General features: G+C 44.7%; 1 long non-coding RNA gene across 1 annotated transcript in view; it reads left to right on the top strand.

Annotated features, from left to right (window-relative positions):
• The window catches only part of LOC129525228 (uncharacterized), a 35,694-nt gene extending 32,327 nt beyond the window's left edge, over window positions 1-3,367 (top strand). Inside the window, exon 3 of the long non-coding RNA XR_008669376.1 lies at window positions 955-3,367. This is a non-coding gene — a long non-coding RNA (uncharacterized lncRNA). The remainder of the gene's footprint in view (window positions 1-954) is intronic.
• Window positions 3,368-16,091: the final 12,724 nt, after the last annotated feature.

Genomic DNA, 16,091 nt, shown 5'->3' with positions numbered 1-16,091 from the left:
ATGTCAGGATTTCTGATGGGGGTCATTGATCTTTCTCCTCCGCCCCCTGCCTTATCATTAGAATGGCTTAGTGACAAACCTGTGTGGGTGGATCAATGGCCCCTAACACAGGAGAAGCTAGGTCAACTTCACCTGTTGGTAAAAGAGCAATCGAATGCAGGACATACAGAAACGTCAGTTAGCCCCTGGAATTCACCGGAATTTGTTATCCCAAAAAAGTCTGGAAACAATAATGACCTCTGGGGTTTCAGCTCAATGCTCAGAGCTAATTGCAGTCATTCAGGTTTTACAGCTCACAGCTTCAGATCCTATCAACGTTGTCTGTGATTCAGCTTATGTTGTAAATGTAGCCAGTCACGTATAGCAATTTTATATATATATATATATATATATATATACAATCACATATAGCAGCCTTTGGTAAGCTTAGCTATGTTCATGTGATTATAAACACTTATTCTCATATGCTGCATGCTACATGCCAAACAGGTGAGACAGCTGGTCATGTACGGTGACATTGTCTGTCATCATTTGCTCATATGGGGATACCTCAACAATTAAAAACTGACAATGGACCCACTAATACTAGTCATGCTTTTAAAAATTTCTTACAGCTTTGGGCCATAACCCATAAAACAGGAATTCCTTATAATCCTAAAGGACAAGGCATTATAGAGCAGGCACATCAAACATTACAATGCATGTTGAAAAGACAAAAAGGGGGTATAGGAGGCCAACTACCACCTCAATCAAAACTATATTTAGCCTTATTTACCTTAAATTTTTTGACTCCTGGTATGAATGATAAGACTCCAGAAGAAAGACATTGGCAAGTGTTAGATGAAAAGAGGAAAGTTTATCTGAAAGTGTTAGAGAAATCTCCGGAAGAAGAACAATGGAAAGGTCTGGTGTGTTTACTAATATGGGGACGAGGGTATGCTTGTGTTTTTACAGGAGATGGACAAGCCATGTGGGTGCCCTCAAGGTGTGTGCGACCATGGAACGGGAGACTTGAGGAGCCCAGGGTGGCCAACCATGGGCCCGGTCCCTCCGGTACGAGCCGTGAGCCAGCTGAGCCTGAGCGCAAAGACAGAGAGAAGTCTGACCAGAGCCCAATGACATCAACCCCCATAACCTGGGGACAACTCAAGAAAACCATGCAGGAAGCTGAGAAACTACTGTAGCATCAGGGACAGGCCAGAACCCCTGATTCCATGTTCTTGGCCATGTTAGCCATAATGTCCTGTGCGATATGTTTTCCCTGTGCAGAGGCAAAAACATATTGGGCATATGTTCCCAATCCCCCAGTAGTATGACCTATGCTTTGGAGTGACACTCCTCCTGAGCTTTATCACGATCAGGGAGAGTGGGCTCCAGGACCCCCTGACTCTCCCTGACATAGAACAGTTAGAGTTTCAGAATAATGTCATTAATTATACTGCTCCACTGGAAGGACTTCCTTTGTGTATCACCACAAAGACGTTGGTCAGCCATAGCTGTCTTAAATTCAAGCTCAAACATGGTTGAGTCACTATGAAAAAGTCATGCACCTGTTAAGTCTTGGTTCTATTAACGTAACTGGTGTGCTAACCAACCATTCCTGGCCCAATCACCTTAAATGTGCTGATTATACGGAATGGATTCCATTCAATATTTCCTACGCCCATCTATGGACCCAGTGTCTTGGTCCACTGGCTAGAAAACAATCTATGTTAACTGGAGACATTGTGGATTGGGGACCTAAAGATCAATTAGATGGAAAAGATGAAAATCAGAAATCATGGCACAAACTTCGCTGGCATTGGTGGCAAGCTTTTAATGCTTCTTCTTTATACAGTACTGGGATCCAATCCCAGTCTGCTACCCAGATTGCTTGGCGTGGAGCAGGCTTTAGCCCGCCTCTTCCTCAGTGGTGTTATCTAGGGAGGAAAGGACCAATTCAAGAGATGATGTGGAAGGCAGCAATCCCATTTACGAATCGCAGCATCTGGATTAGGATACTATCCAATAATAGCAATAGTAAGCAATGCAGTCTTAATGTTACATTTGTAAAGATATCACCACTCAATTTACAGTTTGTGTGTTTAATCCTTATGTCTTTTTGGCAGCTAAGAAGGACCAGCTCCAGGTAAACAATACCGAATTAACCTGTAAATCTTGCCAGTTATATAACTGCATTAATCATAGCACATGGCAAACACATAATCTCTCTACTTTGATGATTTTAGGTTGCATCCCTGGGTGATGGATTCCTGTTAATCTGTCTGAGCCTTGGGCTGCCACACCTGCCTGGCATTTTGTGAAACTTCTTCTAACTCAGCTTACTCATCGTGTCCGTAGAGCCTTAGGCATGATAATTTTTGCTATTGTTTCCTTGGTCACACTAATAACTTTTGTTGTGATGTCTTCTGTAGCTTTGCATAATTCTATCCAAACAGCTCAGTACGTGGAGAACTGGATGCACACAGCCAAACAAGTGTGGCTACTTCAGAATAAAATTAACACTGAGTTATAAGCTTAAGTGGCAATGTTAAAATCCATGTTCTATGGTTAGGAGAACAAGTACAGAACTTGCAGTTGCAACAGCAATTGCATTATCATTTTAATCACACTCATATTTGTGTAACCAACTTAGAATATAACCAAAGTGAGTATCCGTGGGACCTTGTGAAGGCCCGTTTGCAGGGAGCATTCACATCCAACATCACCTTTGATATTGGTGAATTACAGAACAAAATTCTTGATTTAAATAGGCAAACTCAAGAATTTCAGCCTTCTTTAGAAGACTGGACTGAATTCCAGCAAGGCCTGGAGAGCCTCAACCCTTGGACCTATCTAAGGCACCACATTAACATCTTATATGTAGTTCTTGGAATAATGTGGTTTTGTCTCTGTCTTCTGTTCATAGTCTATAAAATCAGATGGACCGCCAATTGGAAAATGAGAGCTGCCCAGCCTGGCCTTACATTCTTTCAATTAATACATAAACAGAAAAGGGGAGATGTTGGGTGCTGAAAAGGCCGAAGGGATTGTGACCAACCCAGCATTCCACTGGAGGCTATGTGATCAAACAGCAAACTCTTTATCATGAGTGCAGGATGTGAGCAAACTCACGACTGCGCCTGCCGCCAGGAGGCTTGCTGAGGGTCATCATTCCTTGGCACCGGGCTCCTTAAAGTTATCTACTGGGAAATCTAGCACCTATTGTTCGAAGGATGCAGTCTTGCAAGCTTGCTGTGAATCAAACTGCCGGCTGACAACCATCCCCCCTTCTTGTTATCTCTTTTACCAATAAATACGGAGGGCTGTGTAAAGCTTGGGGCCCTTGTCCACTAGAGGCAAGGTGCCCCCGACCCATTCTTCCAAATATACTCTTACGTCCTTGTCTTTTATTCCCATGTTAGCCCCCTTTGTTCAGTCCAACAGGGATCGTGGCAGGCTACACTGTCCTGTGAGGCTGTGAACAGGATGGGAGAGGGGAAGAAGATATGAGCCTGGAGGTGGAGGTCAAAGGACTGAGCACTCTGGTATCACTGGCTTTGAAAGTCTGAGAATTGCCAGGCGTGGTGACTCATGCCTGTAATCCCAGCACTTTGGGAGGCCAAGGCAGGTGGATCACCTGAGGTCAGGAGTTTGAGACCAGCATGACCAACATGGTGAAACCCTGTCTCCACTAAAAAATACAAAATTAGCCAGGCATGGTGGTGCACGCCTGTAAACTCAGCTACTTGGGAGGCTGAGGCAGGAGAATTGCTTGAACCTGGGAGGAAGTGAGCCAAGATCACGACATTGCACTCCAGCCTGGGCGACAAGAGCAAGAAAAGAAAAAGTCTGAGAATTTTTGGCACCTCTTTAATTTCTCTCTCTCTTTCTCCCTTCCATACCTCCTTCCTTCCTTGCTTCATTCATTTATTTATTTCTGTTTTAGAACCAGGGAAGCCCTGGATACTATTTGAGAAAACACTAGGAAAGACCACTGCGCCAGATCTAGGTGTTGTCCCAGTTCCAACACTAACTGGGAAGTGATCTGGTGGGGCTGGAAGACATGCAGAAGAAAAGTCAGGGCCATGCATGGGCCATAGAGTCCAGCAGAGCAGGCATCAACCCCTGGTTCCAGGACTTGTAACTCTCTGGATCTGTTTCCCTATCTCTATAAAGGGGGTGCTATTCATCTCATAGGGTCCTTGTAAGGCTTCCATGAGGAAAGCTCTTTATGCTGCTCCTGATACACAGTAAGTATTTTGTACTCTTACTATTATTATTAAGAATTACTTTGGCCTGGTGCAGTGGCTCACACCTGTAATCCCAGCATGTTGGGAGGCCAAGGTGGGAGGGTCAGGAGGTCAGCAGTTCAAGACCAGCCTGGCCAAGATGGTGAAATCCCACCTTTACTAAAAAAAATACAAAAATTAGATGGGCATGATGGTGGGTGCCTGTAATCCCAGCTACTCAGGAGGCTGATGCAGGAGAATCGTTTGAACCCGGGAGGCAGAGGTTGCAGTGAGCCAAGATTGTGCCATTGCACTCCAGCCTGGGCAACAGGGTGAGACTCCATTCCCCCCGACCCAAAAAAAAAAAAAAAGAATTGCTTTGGCCAGATCAGGTCACCTCTGTGAACTTCTTTGTCATCCAAAGAATCTGGTTCTTGATGCATAATTTAAAATACATACCTTTAAACATTTATCCTAATAAGCTAAAATACATGCCTTTAAATATTTATCCTAATATCCTGTGTCTGCTTTCCTTCTTCCTCCAAGACTTCTCCTCTTTTCTATTTGCTTTGCTTTTTGAACATGTTTCAGACAAATAAGTCAGTGGAGATGAGGTCGTTAATTTACTGGAGCCAGACATGTCTCAGCCTTCCCCTAGGAAGAGGGAGGGAAGGGAAGGTGCTTAGTTCATACCAAGAAAGCATTGGATGAAGTCCTCTTAAAACATGCCCTGCTTCCCCTGGGGCTGTTTTGAGATTCATATATGATGACAAAATTCTTCAAGTCCCTTTGACAGTGAAAGCCTGGGCCCAGGGCTAGTGGTGTTTTTGTGTATTTCACTTGTACAAAACAGAAGTGGAAGAAATAGCTCATTCTATCACCCTGTTGGAGGTGTTGCTGGGACTAGAACCTGGGCCCTGAGCCCCAGCCTCGGGTAAAGTATGTCTGGCTACATGCCTAACTGCATCACATGTCTTAAAACTCCTTCACTTAAAGGCAGTTTAAACTATTGTCTGGAAACAGGAGACCCTGCCACCATCCACGTCAGCATGGAGGGAAACACATCTGCTAATCCAAGGGTGGCTGGTCGGGCTAGTTGGAGGCTTGGGGCCGAAGTGGGCAAGGGAGATGGTGAAAGTCTGGATTCTGCAAGTAACAGAGCAGAGGGGACCAGCTTGAGATACTGTATTCCTTTATCTTTTGTTACATGTAATTTTCTGTTTTGGAAACGTTCAGACTCATACACAAGGAGAGAGAATTGTATAATGAACCTCCATGCCCCAAGCACCCATTGTCTTCAGTTATTAACATTTAGTATTTGGGAAGTTGTAAGAGGTGAGATTGAGAAAGTTCGGTGATGGATTAGATAGTGGGGAGCAGGGAAGGAGGACAGGGAAGGGAGCATGAAAGAGAAAGAATAATCTGAGGTGGCCCTGGTCTGTGGCTTGGATCCGGTAAAAAGGAAGCAGCCCAGCCGGTCTGGAGAATGGCGATGAGCTAGGTGAGCAGAGGCTCTCTGGAGTGTGGGAGCTGTGCTGTTGGCACCCTCCACCCTTCCATTCTTTACACTGATATTTACTAATTGAATAAGCAAATAACCCTGGGTAGTGGGACCTCCAAGGGTTCTCAGAGCCTCCTGCGGCACTGGCCAAGCCTGAGGACTAAGCTAGGGGAGCTGGCTGCTCATCCAAAGTCCCCTTTTGGTTGGCTTTGCCCTTTGAGGATCTCTGAAAATAAAAAATAACCACCTAGCCCTTTTCCCAAAAAATGAGAAATTTAGCTTATGTACAGGAGGATACAAGTGAGTGTTCTGGAAAGAGGCCTGGGCAAAGTAACATTGAGGGTGCCGGGTCAGCTTTGTGGGGTGCTCCCTGGCCTCTGCCCTGAGGACCCCTTTGCTGGGCACAGGAGTAAAGCACCACCTTCCAGTCACCCACATTATCTCCCCACTGTGCATTTCTAGGACTATGTTCGGGGTGCATAGTGTAGGAAATGGGAGGTGTTCCAGCAAGCCGGGGACTCTGAGGCAGGTTATGTTGACCCAACTAAGGAGGGACTGGAATGAGGAGCCAGCCTTTTCTGCCCATTCTGGACAAGGAACTGCCTGTCTTAGTGGTGCATGGTGACACTACTGGTCTCCTCGGATACAGGGAGTTTCTTGCTTCTCCTGTACTATTTGTAACCAGGGATGTTACAATCCTGGTTGGCTGATGTTAATAATTCCAAAGCAGGCCAGGTGCGATGGTTCACGCCTGTAACCCAGCACTTTGGGAGGCCAAGGCGGGTGGATCACCTGAGGTCAGGAATTCAAGACCAGCCTGGCCAACATGGTGAAACCCCATCTCTACTAAAAACACAAAAAATTAGCCAGGCATTGTGGCAGACGCCTGTAATCTCAGCAACTCGGGAGGCTGAGGCGGAGAATTGCTTCAACCTGGGAGGCAAAGGTTGCAGTGAGCCAGGATCACACCCCTGCACTCCAGCCTGGGTGACAAGAGTAAGACTCCGTTCCAAAAAAAAAAAAAAAGTAATTCCAAAGCAGCTCTTCCTTATCTTCCTTATCGCTATCTAGTGCAATTATAGACAACACCAAAGGTGCTCTTTGAACCTGTTTTTTTTTTGTTGTTGTTGTTTTTTGATATGGAGTCTTGCCTGTCACCCAGGCTGGAGTTGAGTGGCGTGATCTCAGCTCACTGCAACCTCTGCCTCCCAGGTTCAAGCGATTCTCCTGCTTCAGCCTCCTGAGTAGCTGGGACTACAGGTGCGTGCCACCAGGCCTAGCTAATTTTTTTGTATGTGTAGTAGAGATGGGGTTTCACCATGTTAGCCAGGATGGTCTCAATCTCCTGCCCTCATGATCCACCTGCCTTGGCCTCCCAAAGTGCTGGGATTACAGATGTGAGCCAGTTTTACAGGCGTGAGCCAGTTTCACAGGTATGAGCCAGTTTTTATCTGCTTTGGGTGTAAATAACTCTGAGTCACTTAATGTGATTCAATTACCAAGAAGCCCTTTGGCATTCTGGCATTCTATTGTATTCTTTCCTTTGCCTTCTAGCCAACAAAACCAAACAAATTGTTCTTGTCAATTAAACTTCTACCAGCCTTCTAGATTCACCTCTGTGATTATCAAAGAAGCCCGTTTTCACAGTAATCTGATCAATTCCTACCCAGAGTCTGTGCTGCTTTGAGAACTGCTCACCTTGTTGATTGGCATTGAGAACTAAGCTCTGATTTTTTATCTTGCCCAGATTCCTATCTAAGGAGTCTGGGGAGTCATGCCCTACAAACCATAAATTCTCATCAGATGGGTTTTGTTTGACCCTGCATATCATGACTTACTTTCCAATCTGACTCTGGCCTAACAAGAAAGAAAATCAAAATGTTTTGCCCCAAAATCTATTTCCTTGCCATACCTTGAAATTGCTCTCCAAAGTCTCTTGTGGGAAAAATCCACATTCTATACAGAATCCCCTTTCCCCTTTGTTTTCCTTCCTTTCTTCCCACATCCAGGAGATAATCAACTAAGAGCCAGGCACTAAAAAATACAAAGCCAAAATTTAAAGTCCGCTAAAACACAATTTACAAACTGCTCTCTCTGAAGTCCGCTTTATAAGAGCTTCCTCTGAACGATAAAACTTGGTCTCTACAATCCTTTATCATTAACCTGAACATTCATTTCTATGGATCTCAGGTCTTTAGACAAACTCAACCAGTTGTCAACCAGAAAATGTTTAAATTTACCTATAGCCTGGAAGCCCTCCGCTTTAAGTTGTCCTCCCTTTCTAAACCAAACCAATGTATTTCTTAAAAGTACTTGATTGATGTCTCACGCCTCCCTAAAATGTATAAAACCAAGCTGTATCCCGACCACCTTGGGTACTGTCAGGCCTCTGAGCCCAAGCTAAGCCATCATAACCCCTGTGACCTGCCCGTATACATCCAGATGGCCTGGAGCAACTGAAGAACCACAAAAGATGCCATTCCACCCTTGTGATTTGTTCCTGCCCCACCCCAACTAATCAATCAACCTTGTGACATTCCTCCCCTGGACAATGAGTCTCATGAGCTCCCCACCCTGCCCCTTGTGACCCCCACTCCTGCCTGCAAGAGAACAACCCCCTTTAACTGTAATTTTCCACCTACCTACCCGAACCCTATAAAACTGCCCCACCCCATCTCCCTTTGCTGACTCTTTTCTGACTCAGCCCACTTGCACCCAAGCGAAATAAAAAGTTTTATTGCTCACGCAAAGCCTGTTAGGTGGTCTCTTCACACAGAAGCGCGTGACAGGCACATGTTCTCAGGGTCTCCTGAGGGCTGCGTCATGGGCCATGGTCATTCATATTTGGCTCAGAATAAATCTCTTAAAATATTTTACAGAGTTTGGGCCAGGCGCGGTGGCTCATGCCTGTAATTCCAGCACTTTGAGAGACTGAGGTGGGTGGATCATCTGAGGTCGGGAGCTCGAGACCAGCCTGACCAACACGGTGAAACCCCGTCTCTACTAAAAATACAAAAATTAGCCGGGCGTTGTGGTGTGCACCTGTAATTCCAGCTACTCAGGAGCCTGAGGCAGAAGAATCGCTTGAACCCGGGAGGCAGAGGTTGCAGTGAGCCGAAATCGCACCGCTGCACTCCAGCCTGGGCGACAGAGCAAGACTCCGTCTCACAAAAAAAAAACAAAACTTCAATGTCATTTGTTTCAAATCTCCCCTCAAGGCTGCCCAGAAAGCTAAGCGAGGGAGATGGGGAGGTGAGCAAGGAGGGTGGTTTACTTTCTTACACTCTCTTGCTCTGTGCTTATTCTTTCGGTGTTGAGTTTGGGACAAGGACGAGGAAATCCGATGGGACTGCCCATGGTGAGTTGTTTATTCTTTGTTCTTTGTAGTGGCCTCTCCTCTTTGGACGTGGCTGCTTCTCTGCCCAACACCGCGTGCACTCTCTTTATAGGGCCAGTGTCCAAATACTGCCTTTCCCAGAGGGACACAGGTCTCAATGCTTCAGCCTCTTCCCCCCAACCCCCACACCTCCCCAAATTGGACTCAATGCTTCTCAGAATCCCTGGGCTGAAGAACCAGGCTATTTTTCTTCACTGACAGGGCTCAGAGACCAATACTTCCGTATAGTACGTTAGAAATTACTGGGAAGTTGAAAATTTTTTAAAAGCCTTACAAAATACAGGTCCCATTCTCATGATTACATTCAACAGTGTGAACCCCGAATATCTGAGACAGGTCTCAGTCAATTTAGAGACTTTATTTTCCCAAGGTTAAGGACATGCCTGTGACACAGCCTCAGGAAGTCCTGAGGCATGTGCCCAAGGTCATCAGGGGTACAGTTTGCTTTTATACATTTTAGAGAGACACGAAACATCAATCAATACATGTAAGATGTACATTGATTTGGTCCAGCAAGGCGGGACAACTGGAAGTGGGGGCTTCCAGGTTAGAAGTGGATAAGAGACAGAAGGTTGCATTCTTTTGAGTCCTTGATCAGCCTTCCACTGAAGGCTGTCTCAGTGAATCTTCATTTTTACATAAATGGTAGGGCAGATAGGCGTGGTGGCTCACACCTGTAATCCCAGCCCTGGGAGGCCGAGGCGGGTGGATCACCTGGGGTCAGGAGTTTGAGACCAGCCTAACCAACATGGAGAAACCCCGTCTCAACTGAAAATACAAAATTAGCCAGGCGTGGCAGTGCATGCCTGTAATCCCAGCTACTCGGGAGGCTGAGGCAGGAGAATCGCTTGAACCCAGGAGGCGGAGGTTGCGGTGAGCCGAGACCAGGCCATTGCACTGCAGCCTGGGTAAGAAGAGTGAAATTCCATCGCAAAAATAAATAAATAAATAAATAAATAAATAAATAAATAAATAAATAAATAGGGCAGGGGAAGCAATCAGATATGCATTTGTCTTAGGTGAGCCTCAGGGGGATAACTTTGAATAGAACAGGAAGCAGGTTTGGCCTAAGCAGTTCCCAGCTTGATTTTCCCCTTTAGCTTGGTGATTTTGGAGTCCCAAGATTTATTTTCCTTTCACAACAGACAGAAAATTATGCTGTCCAATTGCTACAAAACTTTCTAAAGAATTTCTCTTGACTTCTTTACTTACTTCTCAGACTGGTAACCAACAGTTCATGGACCAGGTCCTGTCCCAGGGACACAGTGTGTGTAGTACTGGTTTAGCCTACCATGAAATAATCTGCTGTATTTTTAATAAAACATGTCCCTTATTATAATATTATAAATAACTTGTTTACAATTGTAAAAAACAGTATTTATCCTTTTCCAATCCACTCCTCTGCCCCCTCCTCCAGCAGTCAGTTCTACTTCCCTCCTCTTCTTCTCCCTTTATTCCAAACTAACTGGATGTCTTGACCTTTTTTGATGAGTTAATTTGTATTGCAGCTTCTCAGAGAACAGATGGGAGTGGAGCCAAGGTATCTTGGGGCAGAGGTGGTTGTAACAACTCCTAACAGTTTATGGTAGTTAACGTTGCAGGAGGAGTGATAAGAGAGACTCACTCTTAGTTAAGCAACAGCAAGGTGTGTTCCAGCTGGCATTATAGGGCGGCCCCAGCCCTGGGCACCTCCAGCCCACTCCCTGTGGCACAGCGTGGGTGCCACTATTACTGCAACCACTCTAACTCACCCCCACCTGCCTTTACTCTTTCGAGGATGTCACATGCCCCATGGATTCCAGTTTGGTCTCACACACTCTAGTGACCTGTATCTTTTCTGGTGACCCAGTCTGCAGGTGCATCCACGTGGCCCTGTTTCCTAATCGCAACAGTCAGAACCGTCTCTGCCCTGCCAGTCTCCCAGGTGGCTGCCAGATAACAGATTCAGTTCCACATTCTTTCCTTCAAGGCCCACTCAATTGCCTGTGGTCAGCTGAACTGCAAAGATAAGACTCAAAGATACGGTTGTCTAAAGTTCAGTGGGAAAACAGTCGTGGCTGGGTGTGGTGGCTCACGCCTGTAATCCCAGCACTTTTGGGAGGCTGAGGCGGGTGGATCACCTGAGGTCAGGAGCTCGAGACCAGCCTGGCCAACATGGGGAAACCCCGTCTCTACTAAAAATACAAAAATTAGCCAGGCGTGGTGGTGGGTGCCTGTAATCCCAGCTGCTCGGGAGGCTGAGGCACAAGAATTGCTTGAACCCAGGAGGCAGAAGTTGCAGTGAGCTGAGATCTCATCACTGTACTCCAGCCTGGGCAACAGAGCAAGACTTGTCTAAAATAAAATAAAAGATATTTCCCTTTAAAAAAAAAAAACCCACAGATTTGAGGCATGTGTCACATTTTATCCTCAAGACATGTGAAGCAGGGTCACCTAATTGTCTACAGAGAAAGTGTCTGGGGGCTTAGGAGTGGGGTCAGCCAGGGCAGGATATTTGAACTATGTTCACTGTGTAAGGGGAGAGAGGACTGCAGAAATGGGATAGGACTGCAGGATGTGCAAGGGGATAAGGGCGGGGATGGCTCAGAGACTTGCTCAGGTGCAGGGTGGCTGGAGCTGTGGGTGTCCCCGTCATGAGACTCCTTAGGGAGATTTCTGCCTGCCTTTCTACCTCCCCTGTTGTCCCCCTAAGATCCATTATCAGAAGCCAAAGTGATACTTTTGTTTTATTTCGTTTTATTATTATTTTTGAGACAGAGTCTCGCTCCGTCACCCAGGCTGGAGTGCAATGGCACAATCTCGGCTCACTGCAACCTTCTCCTCCCGGGTTCAAGCAATTCTCCTGCCTCAGCCTCCCAAGTAGCTGGGATTACAGGTGCCTGCCACCATGCCCAGCTAATTTTATTTATTTATTTATTTATTTATTATTATTATTATTATTATTTGTATTTTTAGTAGAGACGGGGTTTCGCCATGTTGGCCAGCCTATTCTCGAACTCCTGACCTCAGATGATCCACCTACCTCGGCCTAGCAAACTGCTGGGATTACAAGAGTGAGCCACCACACCCGGCCCAAAGTGATCCTTTTAAAACATAGCTCATTTGTCACCATCCTGCTCCACCTCCTAAACTGGTTTTCTATTACAAGTGGAATAAAATCCAACCTCCCCACCTAGCCTCAATGCCCACTGTGACCCACCTCTGACCTGTCTGGTACCACCCTCCCTGGCCCACTCTGATGGGCACCTGCTGGACAGCAGTGCCATTCACTACCATCTGGAATGAAGGGGGAAGACATTGCAGAGGGCTCAGGTCCCATAGCAACCACCGGAATGTCATTTTCCCCAGGAAGCTGGTACCCACAGATTCATTTGCTTGAGAAGATGAAATTTCCATTTTCCATATGCTGAATTTAAGATGGGCACCATCCAGTGAGGCAAAAGACGTGCAAACCATTGCACTCCTGGAGAAATGTTTGTCACATGCGCCGAATAGCAGAAAGCAGAGGTCAGCAAACTGCAGCCCGTGGGCCAAAGCCAACCCCAACAACCTGTTTTTGTATAGCCTGCAAGCTAAGAACAATGTTTACATTTTTAAATGGTTTTTACATTTTTCATTTATTTATTTAATTTATTTTTTTGGAACGAAATTTCGCTCTTGTTGCCCAGGCTGGAGCACAATGGCACGATCTCGGCTCACTGCAACCTCTGTCTGCCTCCTGAGTTCGAGCGATTCTCCTGCCTCAGCCTCCTGAGTAGCTGGGATTACAGGCGCCCGCCATCACGCCCGGCTAATTTTTGTATTTTTAGTAGAGACGGGGTTTCACCATGTTGACCAGGCTGGTCTTGAACTTCTGACCTCAGGTGATCCACCCGCCTCGGCCTCCCAAAGTGCTGGGATTACAGGCGTGAGCCACCACACCTGGCCACATTTTTCTTTTTAAAAAAAGAAAGAAAGAATGTAGGCTGGGAGTGGTGGCCCATGCCTGTAATCTGAGCACTTTAGGAGCCTGAGGTAAGAGGATCACTTGAGCCCAGGAGTTTGAGACCAGCCTGGGCAAATTGTGAGAACTCATCTCTATTTTAAAAAAAGAAGAAGAATGTATATGCAACAGAAACCAGCTGTACCCACGAAGCCTAAGATGTTTATTATCTGTGCTTTACAGAATAAGTTTGCTAGACCTGATATATAGGAATACTTACACAGGATTGTAATAACAACAACAACAAAAATGTGGAAACGTCTGCTGGGCACGGTGGCTCACACCTGTAATCCCAGCACTTTGGGAGGCCGGGGCGGGTGGATCACCTGAGGTCAGGAGTTCGAGACCAGCCTGGCCAATATGGTGAAACCCCGTCTCTACTAAAGATACAAAAATTAGTCAGGCATGGTGGCAGGCACCTGTAATCCCAGCTACTCGGGAGGCTGAGTCAGGAGAATTGCTTGAACCCGGGAAGCAGAAGTTGCAGTGAACAGAGATTGTGCCATGCACTCCAGCCTGGGGGACAAGAGCGAGACTTCATCTCAAAAAAAAAAAAAAAAAACAAAAAAAACAAACCTGGAAACATCTGAAACATCCATTATCAGTAGAATAAATGAATGTAAAAATAAGTTCATTTAATGGATATTATGCAGTGATGGCAATGAACAAACTGTAGCTACATGTAACACTTGGATGAGTCTCATAAACAATACTGAGCAAAAAATACAGGACACAACAAAATACAAACAATAAGATTACATTCAAACAAGTTAAAAACAATCAAAAGGGAAGTCCTAGCTAGAGCAATCAGATAAGAGAAAGAAATAAAGAGCATTCAAATTGGATAGGAAAAAGTTAAATTATCCTTGTTTGCAGATGATATGATCTTATATTTGGAAAAACCTAAAGACTCCACCAAAAAACTGTTACAACTGATAAATTCAGTAAAGTTGCAGAATACAAAATCAACATACAAAAATTAATAACATTTCTATATGCCAACAGTGAACAATCTGAAAAAGAAATCAAAAAATTAATCCCATTTGCAATAGCTACAAATAAAATTAAATACCTAGGAATTAACTTAACCAAAGAAGTGAAAGATCTCTACAATGAAAACTATAAAACATTGATGAAAAAAATGAAGAGGACATGAAAAAATGGAAAGATATTCCATGTTCATGGATTAGAAAAATCAATATTGTTAAAATGTCCATACTACCCAAAGCTATCTACAGATTCAAGGCAATCTATATCAAAATACCAAGACATTCTTCACAGAAATAGAAAAAATCTATTCTAAAATGTATATGGAACCATATAAGACCTGGAATAGCCAAAGCTATCCTGAGCAAAATGAATAAAACTGGAGGAATCACATTACCTAACTTCAAATTATACTACAGAGCTATAGAAACCAAAACAGCATAGTACTGGCATAAAAATAGACACATAGGCCAATGGAACAGAATAGAGAACCCAGAAACAAATCCATGCATCTACAGTGAACTCATTTTCAACAAAGGTGCCAAGAACACACATTGAGGAAAGGACAGTCTCTCCAATAAATGGTGCTGGGGAAACTGGATATCCATATGGAGAAGAACGACGCTATCTCTCACCATGTACAAAAATGAAATCAAAATGGATTAAAGACTTAAATCTGGGCTGGGTGCAGTGGCTCATGCCTGTAATCCCAGCACTTTGGGAGGCCAAGGCAGGCAGATCACCTGAGGTCAGCAGTTCAAGACCATCCTGGCCAACATGGTGAAACCCTGTTTCTACTAAAATTACAAAAATTAGCTGGGCGTGGCAGTGATTGCCTGTAATCCCAGCTACTCAGGAGGCTGAAGCAAGAGAATCGCTTGAACCCGGGAGGCAGAAGTTACAGTGAACTGAGATCAGGCCACTGTACTTCCGCCTGGGCAACAGACTGAGACTCCGTCTCAAAAAAAAAAAAAAAAAAAAAAGAGAGAGACTTAAATCTAAGACTTCCAACTATGAAACCATTACAAGAAAACATCAGGGAAAATATTCAGGACATTGAAATGGGCAAAAATTTCTTGACCAATACCCTATAAGCATAGGCAACCAAAACAAAAATGGACAAATGGGATCACATCAAGTTAAAACGCTTCTGCACAGCAAAGGAAACAATCCATAATGTGAAGAGACAACCCACAGAATGGGAGAAAATATTTGCAAACATCTTACAAAGGACTAATAACCAGACTGTATAAGAGTTCAAGGCCAGGCACGGTGGTTCGTGCCTATAATCTCAGCACTTTGGGAAGCCAAGGTGGGTGGATCATGAGGTCAGGAGTTCAAGTCCAGCCTGGCCAAGATGGGGAAACCCCGTCTCTACTAAAAACTACAAAAAAAATTAGCCAGGCATGGTGGCAGCTGCCTGTAATCCCAGCTACTTGGGAGGCTGAGGCAGGAGAATGGCTTGAACCTGGGCAGCAGAGGTTGCAGTGAGCCGAGATCGCACTGCTGCACTCCAGCCTGAGTGACAGAGTGAGACTTTGTTGCAAAAAAAAAAAAAAAAAAAAAAAATTCAAAAAATGATATAGGAAAAAATCTTCTAAAAATGGGCAAAAGAGGTGAATAGACATTCCTCAAAAGAAGACATAAAAGTGACAAGCAGGTATATGAAAAGATGGTCAATATCATTGATCATCAGAGAAAAGCAAATCAAAACTACAATCATCTCACCCCAGTTAAAATGGCCAATATCCAAAAGACACACAATAACAAATGCTGGTGAGGATGTGGAGAAAAGGGAAGCCTCGTACACTATTGGTGGGAATGTAAATTAGTACAACCGCTATGGAGAACAGTTTGGAGGTTCCTCAAGAAATTAAAAATAAAGCTACCATATAATCCAACAGTCCCACTGCTGGGTAAATACCGAAAAGAAAGGAACTCAGTACACTGAAGAGATATCTGCACTTCTATGTTTATTATAGCATGATTTACAATAGCCAAGATTTGGAAGCT

This window comes from Gorilla gorilla, chromosome 9 (genome assembly GCF_029281585.2).
Source record: "Gorilla gorilla gorilla isolate KB3781 chromosome 9, NHGRI_mGorGor1-v2.1_pri, whole genome shotgun sequence".
In the NCBI taxonomy this organism is placed as follows: Eukaryota; Metazoa; Chordata; class Mammalia; order Primates; family Hominidae; genus Gorilla; species Gorilla gorilla.
The sequence above is the reverse complement of the archived record's forward strand: the minus strand, read 5'-3'. Positions and strand labels throughout refer to the sequence as shown.